The sequence below is a fragment of the Fukomys damarensis genome, unplaced genomic scaffold (assembly GCF_012274545.1).
Source record: "Fukomys damarensis isolate Sample0158 unplaced genomic scaffold, DMR_v1.0_HiC HiC_scaffold_7, whole genome shotgun sequence".
Taxonomy (NCBI): domain Eukaryota; kingdom Metazoa; phylum Chordata; class Mammalia; order Rodentia; family Bathyergidae; genus Fukomys; species Fukomys damarensis.
Window position 1 is genome coordinate 43,444,752 of NW_022900919.1, and position 16,020 is coordinate 43,460,771.

Below are 16,020 nucleotides of genomic sequence, written 5' to 3' on the forward strand. Positions count from 1 at the left end.
GGTCTTCAGGCAGGGCTTCCCTGAAGCAAAGACCTCTGGGGAGGCTCAGAGGCAGCAGAGCTCTAAGTTGGAAAAAGTGGAGGGCCAAGCTGCTACCTCTGAACACTGGGTGGTAAGCAGGCTGCTGAAGGGGCTGCAGCCTGGCTGCGGAAGGCAAGGCTCAGGTCAGGCAGGGTGGTGGACTCAGGGTGGTCCTTCAGAACTCCCCTCCTCTAGAAAGTCTCCTCTTTTACCTCCTGTGTCCCCATTTCTTCTGGGTACCATGGCCCCTGCAGGTCACTCTTTTCAGGCCAGCTACCATGCTGATACACCTGTCTTAAAGTCCCTCTTTTGGGCTGAGTTCCTGGCTGACAGGGAGTAGGTGGCTGGGAGCAGGTATTTATCAAAATAACCAGGGGCTGGGATTTAGCTCAGTGGTTCAGTGGCCTGCCTTGCAAGTGCAAGGACCTGAGTTCAATCCTCAGTACCAGAAAATAAAACAAAACAAAACAAAACAAACCAGAAGCTGAGGCCGGAAGAGCAGCCAAGTGTGGGCTTATACGGGGATTCCATGAGAGCCATTCCACTCCCTTAAGGGCTGGGGTGACACACTTCTTGTCCTCATGGAGCCTGGCACTCAGCACACTGTTACAGAGCCATATACCTTGGTGGTTCTACATTGCCCAGGCCCAAATCCAACACTGTGAGCTCCTCCAAGCCACTTCTCTTTGGCGCTGTGCACTGACCCCACAGTGCCTGGAACACTGGGGTGGGTGAAAAAGCTCCCCGAAGGAGTGCCCACCATTCCACAGACTGGATAGTTATTACTGTGGATGAAAAAATTTAGTCAGAAAGGTGATCTTACCTCAAGGTCAAGGGATGGTCAACACAGAGGCAGTCTGTTAATTCTGCTAGGCACAGGCTGTGCCCCTCATACTTACTGGATCAATCAATGACTGAATTGACAATCTAAAGCACCAACGGGTTATTCTCCTGATTCACTATTTCAATAAAGCAAACATCTATAAGCTGTGACCACTTCACACCCACCACGTTGGCTAATAAAAGAATATATGGCAAAAGCACTGTTGGACAATGGTGAAAATGTGGCCAAAAAACAAAAAAAGTGACCCAAGTAACTCAGCAATTCCACTGCTTGGTGTATATCCCCAGGGAAATTGAAAACCAAAACTTATGTTTGGATCAATATGATTCATAATAGCCAAGAAACGAACAGTCCAAATGACCATCAACTGATGGGCAAAATGTGATATATTCATATGGTGGAATATTAATAAAAAGGAATAAAAGCTGGGCATTGTGGCACACACCTGTAATCCCAGCACTCAGGAAGCTGAGGCAGGAGGACTGCCTCAAGTTCAAGGCCAACCTGGGCTACATAGTGAGCTCAAGGTCAGCCTGAACTACCTAACAACACTGTCTCAAAAACATTATAGTTCAATGAGAGAATCCAGCCATAAAAGGCTACACATATTGCATGATTCCATTTGTAGGCAAAGTTCCAATCTGGCAAGTCTAGAGACAAACATCAGTGGTTGCAGGGGCAGCAAGTGTGCAAGTGTAGGGTGGTGGGGAGGCACCTCAGAAGTGTCTGCTAATGGCATGTGTTTCTTTTTAAGGTGACAAAAATGTTCTATAGTTAGATCATGGTAATTGTTGCACAGCAGAATCGTACATTTCAACAGTCCCAATCTCAATAAACCTGTTAATCAAAAAAGAAACTTGTCTTCTTGAAGCTTCAGGTTACTTTCTAGGCTAAGAACAGAATTCTTTGTAATCAGCTTCTTCCCAACAGCCACTGGACCCCAAACCTCAGGCTGGGAATGGAGCTTGCTCACTCCAGGATTAAGCAGGAAGCCTGTCTTATCTTTGCCTCTAGCTAGCACATTCCAAAGTCCTGAGTTCATCCTCCTGTGGTTTCATTTTCCTGGGCTCACAGGTCTCTCTTCTCAGGAAAGGTCTGGAATGGGGTGGGTGGTGGGAGGGGCACCTCTACATCAAATGTCAGCCTTCCCAGGCAGGTGGGCTTTACCAAAGCTGCAGTGCCAGGAGTCAGCCTTAACATTCCATGGGCTCTAGGAAAATCCCACCCAACTTCTTCAGGAAAAGGAAACCTCAAAATCATTTGCTGGGAGCCTATGATGTGCTGAGCCTAGTACTAGTTTTTCTTTAGCCTTCAACAACTCTAAAGATAGCTACGATCACCTCCATGCTACAGGAGGAAACAACCTGTGACAGTGTTGCCTGTCCCAGCTGGCAAGTCTCTGTTCTTCCTAGTCCCCATGTACTCAACCAGTTTGCTTGTCTGTAATGGAGCACACATCACAGCTATTAGGCAGCAAATTCCAGTCCCTTTTCTTTATAGAACATGACTTTTGTTGGCCCAGGCAGAGGGAGATAGGTCGTGTGCTCTTTCCCCATTTCCAGTCCAACTACTATGGCCTGGCTTGATCACTCTTGGCTATCGGGACATGGACGTTACCACCTCAGCCCACGGAGTTGTTCTGCTCTCCTCTGGAGCTGAAGCTTTTCCAGAACTGGACTCCTATTCTGCTGGCATGGTGGAGACTTGTCTTGTCTGTTAAAAATCTCCCATGGTTGAAACAGGTAGACCTGGAGGGCTGGTGTTGAAAGGGCCCTGGAAAAGCAGATATGGATCCTGGATGCTCCCAGGTACTAGTGGCTCAATTTCAGACAGGTGCCCATTTCTTAGATGTAGAGTGGGAAGACAGGCTGAGGGCCACAAGGCAGTTTCTCAGGTATAAAACACTGAGGCAGGGAATATCCTTTTCCCTCGTGAGACCTAACCCTGGTGACTGCAGAGACTGGCATTGTGTCCTGGACTGGTTTCTCTGCCCTAACAGGTGGCAACAAAATCACAAAAACATGCACTTTCAAATCACATATGGCTTCTTCGACCCCATCAAATAACTTTATTCACACAAACGTCCCTTAATTTACAAAGCCTCAGTCATTCATACACATTAGGGGGATCCACAGTGTTCAAGGAACTTAAATATAATGTATCATATCAACCCAAGTAAACCAAGTACAAAAAATATTTATATAAAGTTGTTCACACATAGGTCCTAGATTACCAGCTTCTGTGCAAAAAAAAAAAAAAAACAAAAAACAAAAAACAAAAAAAAAAAACCAAAACAAAACAACTAGTATTTGAAACTAACTTTGTGCCTGGCTTAAAACCTCCCTCAAACCCAAGACTGTCCCAATGAACGTTAAGAAGTCAATAAAATATCCTCTGCTCTGATGGAAAGAAGCCTCTGGGCTATATTTCAACATGTCCCTAAGTAAGTCCCTTTCTTTCTCCTGTGGCCTCTGGAATAATGTGTGGGGTCTCCTTCTGATACCCTCTGCAATCTTAGCAGCCCTCAGGCAACCCATGGTAGTGGACTCACTGTAATGGCGATAAGAATGCCAATGTTGATCCTACTGGTTAGTCTTTGGGAACAGATTTCCAGGCAAGAGCCCCCTGCCTTCAAGCCAAGGCAAGGCAGGATATGTATGAGATGGACCTGTGCTGACTTGAAGGCCAGTAATAGCTCAGCATGGGAGGAGGCAGAAGCACTAGCCCTGGGCTTCTGGGGACCTGCAGAGCCAAGCAGAGAAGTGTAGCTGTTCTGAGGTTGCAGGCTTCAGAGGCACAGCAGCTGTTCAGGGACTGCCAGGCACCTCAGGGGAGGAACCAGTCAAAGAGAAGGATAACCAATAGACCTACTGGAGCAAGAGCCACCAGTGTCCCTAGGTGTTGGAGAAGGGGCGCTGGCAGAATGGGTGGCCGAGCAAGCTTGGTGGGCAGGGTTAGAAGGGGCAGCAAGGAAAAAGGCAAGGGCAATTAGGGGATGGCAGCCTGTTTCCATAAGGTGCCTTGAGGCTAAAACTCAGACTGCCATCCTTTAAAATTGTCTTCTATAAAGTAAACAGCCAACAGCTTAAAAATTTTCCACAGAGCCAGCTTTTTCTTTTCTTAGAAAAAGATTCAAGCAAAAATAATCTTATTGCTCCAAACATTGGTTTTTAGGATAGGAGACAAGTGATATGTTAAGGAGCTGAGAACCTCAGAAGGGAATGAGAGGTGGGGAATGCCTAGGGCAAGAAGGCCAGAAGGAAGGTGGGCAGTGGTCTTAGCACCACAGGGTCAGGGAGCAGAGGAGGTGAAATAAGCCTTTGCCACCACCCCAGTCTTGCTTTTATTCCCTTTAGGGTCACCACTGGCAGTGCCCTAAAGGAGGCCAGGCCCTGTTCAAGGTCACCTCTCCACCCAGCAGTGTGAGCCACTTCTCCAGCTGTAAACAGGGTATTTCTTAAGTAAACATTTAGTACACTCCCTCAGAAAGGCAGTCATGGGGGAAAGCCCCATCAGGGTAGGGGTAAAGCATTCCCATGACCTGTCCCAAGGTCCTGGGAAAGAGACCAGACCAAGGCCTGTATCCTTAGTCCCAGGTGCCCTGAAGGGGGTCAGATGGAGCCAGTCTCAAAGGAGCAGACAGTGGCACCCTCCTGACTAGAGGCAAGGGGCAGGGAGGTGCCGGGGAGCAAGAGGCAGAGTGCACCTATCTGTAGCAGCTTTTCTGTCCCAGGCTAAAGCTGCTAACTAGAGTGCCCGAGAGTGGGTGGGGATGTGTGCCTGGCTACAGCCCTCCAGAAGGAGGTATAGAAGGGGGCGGGGCCAAGGGTTATCCTTCGCCTGTGGCTATCTGTGGATGGAGAGGGAGAGTGCAAGTGACAGGTGGACAGACAGGGAGAAGGAAGCCCCACCTCCAGCTGAGTTAGGAGGTATGGTCGGGAGACAATGGAATAAGGCACTATGATCTGTTCCACAGCTTCCTCTCTCTGATGCACCCACGTGGCCCAAGGACCAAGCAGTCCCTCCAGCAAGACATCCTTTTCACAGACCCAAGGAGAAGAAAACGATCAACTGCTGTCACAAGGTTCGCTAACTCCTAACACTTGGGCAGGTCTAACAAACTTGGTGGTGCTGAGAGTCCCACGGAGTGGCAGGCAGGCAGAGGCAGGAAGAGGAAGAAACAGAAAGGGAAGGTGATTCCAGCAGGGGAGGAAGAAGAGTGGCTGACCCAAGGATGACCCTCTGACCATGTAGAGCCAGCTGTGTGGAGAACCAGGTTCCACCTGGCTGGCTAGGTGCCTGTAGTGGAGAGTAGAGAGAAGGGGAAGAGAAGAGGGACAGGCACCTGGGGCTAAAGAGCTGCCCTCCCTTGAGCTAGGCAAGAGGTCCTGCTACCTAGCAGGAGCAGGCTGGGAGTGGCAGGGGGTAAGAGTGCAGGAAGAGACTCCCCTTAACCAGGCTGCCCACCAAGACCTGCAGGATGTACCAAGGGGAAGCATTACAGCCTGAAGACCTTATTCAGACAAAGCTTAGAAACTGGGCAGAACAGGAGAAAGTGAGAGGCAAAAAGCAGATGACTTGTTAGGCCCAAGCCCTCCCCAGGGATTCTACAGCTTGGTGGCAACCAGGAAGTGTTGGGGACACCAAGTTTGGGAACTGTTTTTTCCATATGCTCAGTATATAGACAGCTGCCCCAACAGAGGACAGGTCAGTGGTGTCAAACAGGAACACACAGTACAATTAGGGAACACTGCTGCCCAAACCCTCCTAGCTACAACTCAGTATACTCAGGGGGCTGCCTGAGAAGTCAGAGACAAGAGACAGGCATCACGGTGTGTCACAGCCTAGGAAGGGAAGGGCTGTTATTACTCGCAGCCTGGCGGCAGCCATCTACCCAAGAGGAGGGGACAGCCTTGGTGCTTCGGGCCTGAGAAGGCTGGAATGGGAACGGCCAAATGGGGTGTGATGTTGGGCTGGTGTCTCCCACACTCTCAGGACTACAGGACTGCTGCCTGGGAGGACCTCTCCCCTTGGTCACATGCTAACCGAAATACCCTCTAACCACCTTCCCATCAGTCATATGTTTGCTTAGGTAAAACAAAGAACAAAAATGAACACAAACCATTCCTTTTCCCTTCTCTAGTGCCCCCAATGCACTTGGCCAGAACGGGGTGAAAAACCTGGAAAAAATCTGGAGCAGCTGGGAGAACATCCAGATATAGGCTAACACGGCAGCCCAGGAGAAGGCTACAAGAGTGCTGTCAGTGGAAGGAAGGGTGGCTGTACACAGATATCGGTGGTGGGGTTGCAGGGGTCATGGCCAAGATGATTTGAAGTGGCAAGGACCCCCAAACAGGTCCCTAACAGCCTCCAGGACTCTGTGTGGCCTGAACCATCCTACTTAGGGCGGGCCCTTTTCTTCCCATTAGATACATTTATGTTGTGGGTGGGCACCTAATATAAAGTCCCTGGGGTAAGGGAGATGGATGATAGTGTCTGTTACTGATGTGACACTGTGGACCCTGCACACAGGGCATAACCTCCGCTGTGAGGAGACGATGGCAGTGGCCAGTTTAGGAAAAACTGCTGTCTGCCACAGCAGGGTCATCTGAGGGCACACTGGGAAGACAATGGTCCAGGAAGCAGGAGGTGAGGGTGCTTCCTTCTCGGTGGTGCTGGTGCCCAAGACTCTGTGTGACCTAGGCAGAGGTTTGGCACAACAGTCCTCATGGAAGGTAGGCCTGTGGAGCTGGGGTGGGGGATGGTCACACTCTACCTCCTCCCTCAGGTGCAAAGGTACAGAGGGCAGAAGAGAGGACCACTTCCCATTGCTGAGTCCTGCTGTGGCCTGGGGCCGCCAGCAGCTTCAAGAGAACCAAACTGGCATTTCTGCCTCCTTCTGGAATCCTCCTGGCCAAACCCTAGTTGTCTTCTTCCTGGTGGTTCTATGCCTCTGATGCTGTCCAAGGCCCAAGGGATGGCTAGGACCGGCCCTCCAAGGAGTCCAGCAGTTCCCACATGTCTTCATGTCCCATGCCAGGAGAAACCCCCAAATTCTTTCTGGGGTAACAGGTCTTTTCTGGGAAGTGAGATTCTGTAAGCAGAACTAAAAGACGTATAGAAGGAGGAAGACAGAAGGAAAATGAAGGACAAAACCAAAACTGCTCCCTAACCCCTTGTAAAAATCAACAGAGAAATTTACATATATGCTTTGTCCACACTGAATTTCCTTAAAGAAACGGTGCCTGTTAAGAGCATAGCTTTCTGCTCTTTGGAAGTCTGTAAGGTTTAAATTAAAAAAGAATAAGAAAAGACAAAACTAAAAGTGTGTGTGTGTGTATGGGAGGGTAGAGGACCCAAACAAAAGCTTCACATTGTCGGAGATCCAGCTGTCGGAAGATCACCAACCAGTCAGGCCACCACCTGTACCTCTGCTGTCCTTTGTGAGACACGATGAGACTGTGGGTCCCGGGGGATCGACCTGGAAGACAGAAGGCACACAAGGAATAGACACTGATCAGTGGGTCGGGGTACAGCCCTCAACCCAAACTGACTCGGAAGCAATGAGTATGCCAGTGTGGGCTTTCCTAAATACATACTTATAGGAAGTAAATCAAATGTCATTATACAAGTGGCAGTGCTACAGACATGTGCTGAAGTGTACAAGGTCAAAGTGACTAAGGAAAGAGGGAACCCAGGCTCCACCTACCAATCTGATCACAAATCTCACCCATACCTCATTCCCATCCCAACTTCCCTGTACCCTTAGTAGAGAGGCCCCACAGGACCCACTCTGGCCCATCTGTCCCTGAGGGTCCTGACAGCTTTAGTAAGCTCGACCTTTCCTTATCTTACTTTAGAGGTGAGGAGCTTCTAAGAACTTTAAGTTGCCTGTCAAGGTCCTAAGGGGACAAGGGTCCCAGCCCCGAAGTGGGCTCAGCCAAAACTTCCCCATCCTGTCCACTACTGGGGTCGATGGCAAGGACACTAGAGCCAGAACTGTGGCTCAGAAACAGGCTTTGCCACTTGACATGGGGCAGAATTGAGTCCTCCATTCTTGGTTATATCATCTGTACCTATGTAACAGGTTATCGGGAAGATTACATGAACCAATACAGTCATATATGGGTAATAACAGGGACATGTTATGAAAAAAGGGTCTGCACTTCATAGTGTGCACTTACACAAGCTAAGATGGCTATGATGCCAATGGGAGATATGATCTTAAGGGACTGCTACTGTTGACCAAAACACTGTCACGTAGCACTCAACTGTGCCTAGAACTCTTAGAAGACTGCCTGACTTTGTTGGCTATTATTTGGCATCACTTGGGTGCCAGGAACCAGTAATGCACAAGAAGTCAAGGGCAGTAACTTATTGTAGCAGAAACCTACAACACAAAAGCCTACAAAAATTAGCCTTGGGCCAGCCTCAAACTCTGACTAATCAGAGCTAAGTACAGCCTTGGCCCAGGTAGGACTGGCCACTAGGGGAGCAGTGTCCCATCCTCCCTGTACTCCCTGAATCTCCCTGAAGAGATTCTGAATGCTCAGTTTCACAGGAATGACTTTCCCAGTGAGCTTACAACCCTTTAGAGTAGCCCCCGGCCCACTCTCTGAGAAGTGTGCCCTCCCAGCCCCATGCCTTCTCCATTGTAACTTCTGCCTGTGCAGTCTGGCAGCACTGGCCCAGTGTCTTCAAGTCTTGGATGACAGCATCTGATTTGTCCTCAGAAGAGGCAGTCAGGTTATGTAATACTGAACAATTTACATTCTGTCAGCTTCAGTCTCTTCCTTTGAAACTTGGGGGCCCTTTTTTAAGGACTGAGTGGAATAGCACTGGCCCAGTGTCTTCAAGTCTTGGATAGACAGCATCTGATTTGTCCTCAGAAGAGGCAGTCAGGTTATGTAATACTGAACAATTCACATTCTGTCAGCTTCAGTCTCTTCCTTTGAAACTTGGGGGCCCTTTTTTAAGGACTGAGTGGAACAACAGTAGGTACTTAGCCTACAGTAGATACTGACAAACTGATGAACCCACCTCTTCTTGGCCATTGTCACTAGTTGGAGATCGAGCATGGTAGATTTAGATTTAAATGGGCACAGCCCTCAGCCATTTAGCCATCAGAACTGCTTGCAGCTGGGTATGGGCGCCCTGGGAAAGATGCCCCCAACCCTCAATGCCACTGGCCAGGCCTAGAAAAGCCTTCAGGAAAGCAGTCTGGCAATATGCTTTCAGAGAGAGGCAATCACACCTGGAGCTCTCCAATTCCACTCCTGGAAATCTATCCTCACTGATAACCCCAATTATGGGAAGAACTCTGTAGATGAAGATGTTCATTGTCTCTTTAAGTTATGAGGCAGCAACTTGCATGTCCCAAAATACAGGATGACAAACAAATGATCCAGACACTCAGTGATACCCTGCAGAGGAAATGAGACAGCTGTGTGGTGTTCTGAATAGTGTATCACAAGTATTTCTCTGGGTTTAATGGGAAAGAGTAAAAGTTGTGTGGCCTAAAGTTTGCATATGGTTTGTTCCCCAGCTCATGCTGGAGTTTAAACCCTGCTCTGAGGTAACAGAGGATGAAAACAATCTCTAATCTGACTAAAGTTTTTAGACTGGTTAGGCTTTTGGGAAGAAATTAGGATCAGGTAGGTAAGGCCATGAGAGTAGAACACCCATGACTGAATATTGGCAGCTTTCTAAGAGGGAGAGACAAAACACTCATACTTCCTGTCTTTTGCCATGTGATGCCCTATACCGCCTTGAAATTCTGTCAGTCAGGCAGCCATCACCAGATGTAGGCCTTATACCTGGGACCAGAACCATGAGACAAAATAAAGCTCTTTTCTTTATAACTTACCTAGTTTGTGGCAATATGTTATTAGCAACAGGATATGAACTAGGACACTGTGACTATGTAAAGCAGCCCTGCCACACACACACCACTGTAGGAAAATCTGGCAAGAAATACAATGAAATTTCCCCACTTCTGACTTTTAATACTGAACACACACTACACTGTCATCAAGTGCTTAATGGGAAAAATAGTACACTTTAATGAACAAGAAAATTGGGCACTCCAACAAAAAGGTCCACATGTGGGGCTCCTGTCTGGGATCTTCCATACTGGGTGCAGTGGAGAATTCTCTACATTTGACAAATCTGACAAAGGCTAGATATGTGATTCCTGCCCCACTGCCCTGGGGAGGGGGACCTAGTGCCTTCCTTTGGAGTGGAGGTAGCTGACACATGCCCCTAAAAGTATATGTTCTGGAAAGAAAACTTCTCATGTCCAACCTTTTACTCTGCCGCTTTGCTCCCCTTGCCAATTCTCCTCAACAAAACCCACTATGAGTTTTGGTTCCAGTTTTTGACACAGAGGAAGGAAGAATCACTATAAACAGTCCTTGATGACCAAGGCAGCCCTTCCAAACTCCAAATTTAGCTTGCCTTCTGTTTTCTCCCCATACTTGCAGTAGATGAAGATTAAGAATACAGGGAGGAGGTATTTAGGGGTACTCTCACCATCTAAGCATTAGAACTTCCCAAGTAAGACAGAAGTGCAGGAAACTGTATGGTCTCTCATGTATCCGCTAGGATGTATTAACATCCCATTCCTCCCTCTCAGGAAGGACTCAAACTTCCAACAGTTTCCTCAAAAAGGATGACCATCAGGGATTCAGCTCAGTGGCACTGTGCCTGCCTGGCAAGTGCAAGGTCCTGAGTTCGATCCTAATTACCAAAAAACCAACAAATAAACAAGGATGACCATCAGCAGGAAGATGACGACACATGGCAGCTAAAATGCAGAGATTCAGAAGGCACTGGTTCCTTTTTACATAATAAACTAGTGGGACAGGATGTGCCTGCAGAAGGCCAGGCCCACCCCAAAGCCCCAGAGACATCAGCTTGTAACATAACTGTGATCATCACGTCTTCTGCTAGGAGGTAAAGCTGTCATCTTCAAGACTTCTCCCCTCCCTCCAGCCTGGCGCTGGCCTTATTCTGTAGGTAGAAGGCGTCAAGACAGCTACAGGTCTGAGTTTGGCTCTCCTTTTGAGTAGGGAAAAGGAAAAAATGAGGGCTCTTTGATATGGAGAGCACCTTGGCTTCCTCTCCTGTCTCTCAATAGAGAGGGGTTACCATCCCTAGGGGCCCACAGCACATCAAGCTCACTGCAGATGGCAAAGGCTCTTTCCACGGCTTGAACAGAAGTGACACAGACAACAGGACTCTAGCTTAAAGCAGCCCACCCTGCTGAGCACTTGATTCCATAAATGGTCTTGGCCCCAGCCTTGGTGGCCTCTCCTTCACCCTAGTAGATGCCCAATCTCAGCTTCCGGGTTGCCAAGGCTGCAAAGGCACGTTTTGTCCCATCAGTGGAGCCCATACTGTTAACCAGAGCACTTCAGGAAGGCAAACCACACTTACTGAGCATAATAGAAAATACTGCTGTGATAAGCCTGAAAGTAATAATTGCAGTTTACTTTGTGATTATTGTGAGGATGGTTTTGGCCAGTTTTACCAAGGGAAAAGGCCCAGAGAGTTCTAGCAACTTGGCTTACCTAACAGAGCTGGTGAGCAGTAGGCCCAGCACTGAATCACACTTCTCTAGCTTTGATGCCCAAAGCCTTCCTACCAGGGCAGGTTTCCCTGTGTGCTTCAGAGCCAGGATAGCTATGGGCTCAGACAGCTGGCATGGTCTTGGGGGAGGTGACACGGATGGTCTGTTGGCAAACCTTTACCTTTCTTATTTCAGGTCTTGGATTAGATTCCCACAGGCCACCCCACTTATTTCTTAACTCTTCACACTGCAAACACACTGAGCGCTTCACATGAGCCAGCGGGTTCTTCAAGACTTTACGGTAGCAGCCTCACCACTGTGTTACAAAAGGCACCAGGTAGTTTATATCTTCTGCCTCACTTTATCCAGCAACCCTAAGAAGTAGGAGCCACTGTCAGACCAGTCCTAAAGAGCTAAGGAAAGTGGAGTTCAGAAAAGGCCACACAGTGAGAAAGTGATAGAGAAAAGATTTAAACCCAGATTGGGCTCACTCTCAAGCGCCTGCTTTTAACATGTGATTTTATAACACAAAATCCCTTCCTAGAGAGACAAGCAGGGCTTAAAGTCCATTTAATCCCCGCATTTATAGATTCACTCAGTAAAGGGCTCATGGAAGGCTCAGCTTTGGTGCCCTTGCACAGGTCAGGGGCACAGGGCACTGGGGGGATGAGCTACCAAACTAGACAGTGAGCAGTCTTCCAGCAAGCTCTTCTGCCAGCCAAGCGGCTGTCTAGTCTGTCCAGGGTTTGGGGAACCAAACTGTTCCCATTTGGGTCACTGGCAGCTTGGGAGCTGGGGAGGGCTGAGGTGAGCAGCTGACTGGAGGATGGGCTCATGCTTGCCCCCTTCCCCCTTCTTACCCTGCAGACTTGGAACATCTTGGCAAGTAAGAAATTATCAGTGACTCTGAAAGCAAAGCCTATATTGTTGATGTCAAAGAGTCATTTATTTGACTAGATGATACCCAGTGTTTCAAAATGTATTGTCTTATGAAGAGTGTGAGTCTGTTAACCACAATATTTAAATATCTCTGGGGCACACAACTATGTTTGAAATGCAGCATCTTCATACTGGACAGTGTTGTAGGGGGCACAGGCTGACAGCAGGCATGAGAGGTTCAAATCCAATCTCTGTAACTCACCGGCCACTTCCATAACCCGAGTCTTCTACTAGAAAATGTTGTTGTGCCTTATCCTTAGGGTTTGCCATGGAGTGAGAACTTGAGAGAATTACCTGTAATCACACCTTGTCTGGAGTGGAACACTCATTTGACCCCCTTTGCCGTTATCCATATCAATGGTCATTTTGGTTCATAGGGTGCCACAAACTGAATGATCTATAACATCTTAAATCAATGTTTAATTCTTAAGGTATCTGTCCAATACCCTCAGTGTGGAGGGAAGAGAATGAAGGCAGTGGAAGGTAGCTCTCTGCTCTCCGTTTGGAGGGATGTAAACCTCTGCTGTCCATTGCAGTATTTTCAGAATCTTCTGCTCTCCTCATACCTAAAGATGGACATTTTAAGCCCTGGTGAAGGAGCTCAGGGATGTAGAAATCCGCTTGTTGTTTGCAAGGATCTACAGTGGATCCTCACTATGACTGGCCAAGTTTTATAATGAACAACTAGGGTTACAACTGGAATTTTAGTTTTAAATTATAATCAAAGTCTTGAGTTACAACCCAAATGCCAGCCTCTCCTGTGTGGGGTTAACTGAGAACTCCTAGGCCAATATCTCTCTAAGGACACTGAGATCTGTCTGGAAGAAAGTATGGCCTAAAATTATACAGGAGAGAAACTCTGAAGGCTGTGTAGAGGAGTCTGAGCCTTCACTGACCCTGTGTTTGATGACACTGTCACTACAGCAGAGCCCACAGGCTGCAGGTACACAGTAGTGACACTGAGGAGCTGGTGGAGGAACATTCAGAGGAATTGTTCAGAGGAACTTCAGCAACTTCTGGCTAAGCAGCAGAGAATGACAGCTGAGGAGCTTCCTGAAGAGGAGTGGGAGTGTCAACAATCATTACAGCAAAGGTCTTCTTCTGAAATAAAGGAAATCTTGAAAAAAAAGGGACAGAGCTACAAACATTTGTAGAGAAGACCCACCCAGAGAAAAAGCTAATCATTGCATTCACTTGCTTAGTGATAATGTCACGTCATACTATAGAACAGTGCTAAAGAAAAGAGAGTAACAGATAACCTTAGACCAGTTTTTAGTTCTCAAAAGGTTGAGACGCAGTAAGCCAGAAGCAGGTCCTAGTGGGCTACTGACTCTCCCAAGGAGAGAATGGATAGAAAGCCAGATTCCTGATGTTTATGGGAGGGGACTCTCCTTTCAAACAATAACCACTTTCCACTTCATCTTCCCTTCCTGAAGCTGAAGATGTTGACTTGAATGGAGAGTACAGAATGAAATCGTTTCTGGTAAACTAGGCACATTTCGTAACTTTTTGGTGAATATACAAGGAAAATTATTTGTGTTTCTGATAAATTATGCACATTATACACAACCTTTTTTATTATGAAAAGGTTAGGGGGTGCTTTGAGAGGTTTGGAATGCATTATGGATATTTCCACTATTTCTTATGGGACAAAGTCTTGACTTACAACCAACTTGAGTTACAACCAGTATTCGTGAATAAATTGCTTTTTTGTTTGTTTGTTTTTTTTGAGACAGGGTCTCACTATGTAGTTGAGTTGAGACTGACCTGGAACTCACTATGTAGCCCAGGTTGGTCTTGAACTCATGGCAATCCTCCTGCCACAGCCTCCTGAGTGCTAGGATTACAGGCGTGCACAACCACGCCTGGCTTGAATTGAATTCTTAAATCAAGGGTTCACTATTTTTTTGGCTGGAAGTGTGAAGGTGGGCTCACATACCTCTGCAGCAGTTGAGTGAATCCCACCTGCTGACAAGGTAGACGGGGCCAACAAGCATCTATGATGGCAGGTGGACTCTTGTGTACACTTCCCTTCTGTTCTGCACATGTATATTTATGCATAAAAAAGTTCTCTCTGCAGACGGGGAACTTCAGTTTTGGAGGTTACTAGCAAGTTACAAAAGGCTGGTAAGTAAGCGGCTGACTAGGACCCCAACCTAAAGCTGTTTTTGTCTAGCTGACCATACCTCTTTTCTATTTAACAGAAGAGAAAGTCATCTGGCTGGCACATTGGCACACTCACAGACGAAGAAGCAGTATAAAACCAATGAGTGGGATCACTGGGTGGGGAGCCAAGAACTCACTCCTACCTAAGTTCTCCAACAGTCTTTTTTCTTTTTGGTACCAGGGACTGAGCTTGGGTCCTTGCACGTGTGAAGCAGGTGGCGGAACCACTGAGCTAAATCCCTGGCCCATCTTTCACAGTCTTGCCTGGTGGTTTTGTCGCTTCAGCTACCTGGGCGATGCCAGCCACCATGCTTTGCAATCTGCAAAGCCTCCTTTGTCTAGACAAATATCCATGTAGGAGTTATCTCTATTTTACAGATGAATAAACTGAGGTGTGGGTTATTAATTTTTGGCACATCATATTGTGGAGCAAGTAGGTAATCAGAGGCAAGGTCATCTGTCAGTCAGAGGACAGCCCTCACCTTCTAAGCAGGATTAAGCTTCTGGCTCATATTCAGATATCAACTCAGCAATGCTGAGGGTACAGTGGCGAGGGAGCCAAGCTTTCTGATGTAGTGCTTAAAGCTGGGCAGAATCAGGGATAATTGCTGCGAGCTGCCCATGGTACAGCACCCAGGCGTCACATAGTCAGGGTTAATGATGAAGGGCAGAAAAGGTGACAGGGAGAATGCTGTCTTAGGCTTCAGGTTAACAGAAAGCCCTGGTGCCAGGGAAAAGGAAACAAGACTATGCCAAACTGGAAAGACCAGAGGCTCATGCCTTATGGTCTCTGAGCCCTGACCAGGAGGCCAAAATAAGACAGCTCATCCACAGGCAGATATTGAGAAGCAGGTCTTGAATGAGGGGGAGGACTGTGCAAAGTGTATACTTCAGCATGTTAAAGAGTTGCTCTGTCAAGGGCATGGGCCTTGGAGCAGGAAAACCCCAAATTTATCATACCCCCCCACCAATAATTAGCTCTGACCTTTGTCATGTCAAGGCTCCCAAGCTTCAGTGTTCTCAACTTAAAACAAGGAAATGCTTAACTTTCCAGATGAAAACCAGTGACAGGACATATAATAGTTGCAGTGTAGCAAGAGGCACTTAGTTATGATGGTACCATATTCAAAAATATAAAACAAAAACAAAACAGAAATCTCAGTTACTCTCTCAGGAAAAAAACAAAACAAACAGGTAAGATGTCTTGGCCTCAAGTCAGTTTTTTCTCAAGGTGACAGCCTCCTTTCCTGCAGCTGTCACTCAAAAGGACTTAGCCTTCCAGGACCCTCCATGCACCCCCTCCCAGGAAGCATGTCCAGAAGACCCAGTCTCTCCAGTGACAGGAACCACATACCTCAGACCTCACTAACCATGCTGTAGGTGACAATCTTACCACCTGAGACTACAAGCTTCCACAAGCACAGTTGGCTGTGCTTCCATTATCAAGCCGTGTTGGGTTTTTTTTTTTTTTTTTTTTAGG

At 47.4% G+C, this 16,020-nt stretch overlaps 1 protein-coding gene across 1 annotated transcript in view; it reads right to left on the reverse strand.

Moving 5' to 3' along the window:
• Positions 1–4,735: 4,735 nt before the first annotated feature.
• Positions 4,736–16,020, reverse strand: part of Stk35 (serine/threonine kinase 35) — a gene marked incomplete at its 5' end in the record, with an annotated part of 41,275 nt that continues 29,990 nt past the window's right edge. The window contains one exon of the mRNA XM_010611062.2: positions 4,736–7,346. The remainder of the gene's footprint in view (positions 7,347–16,020) is intronic.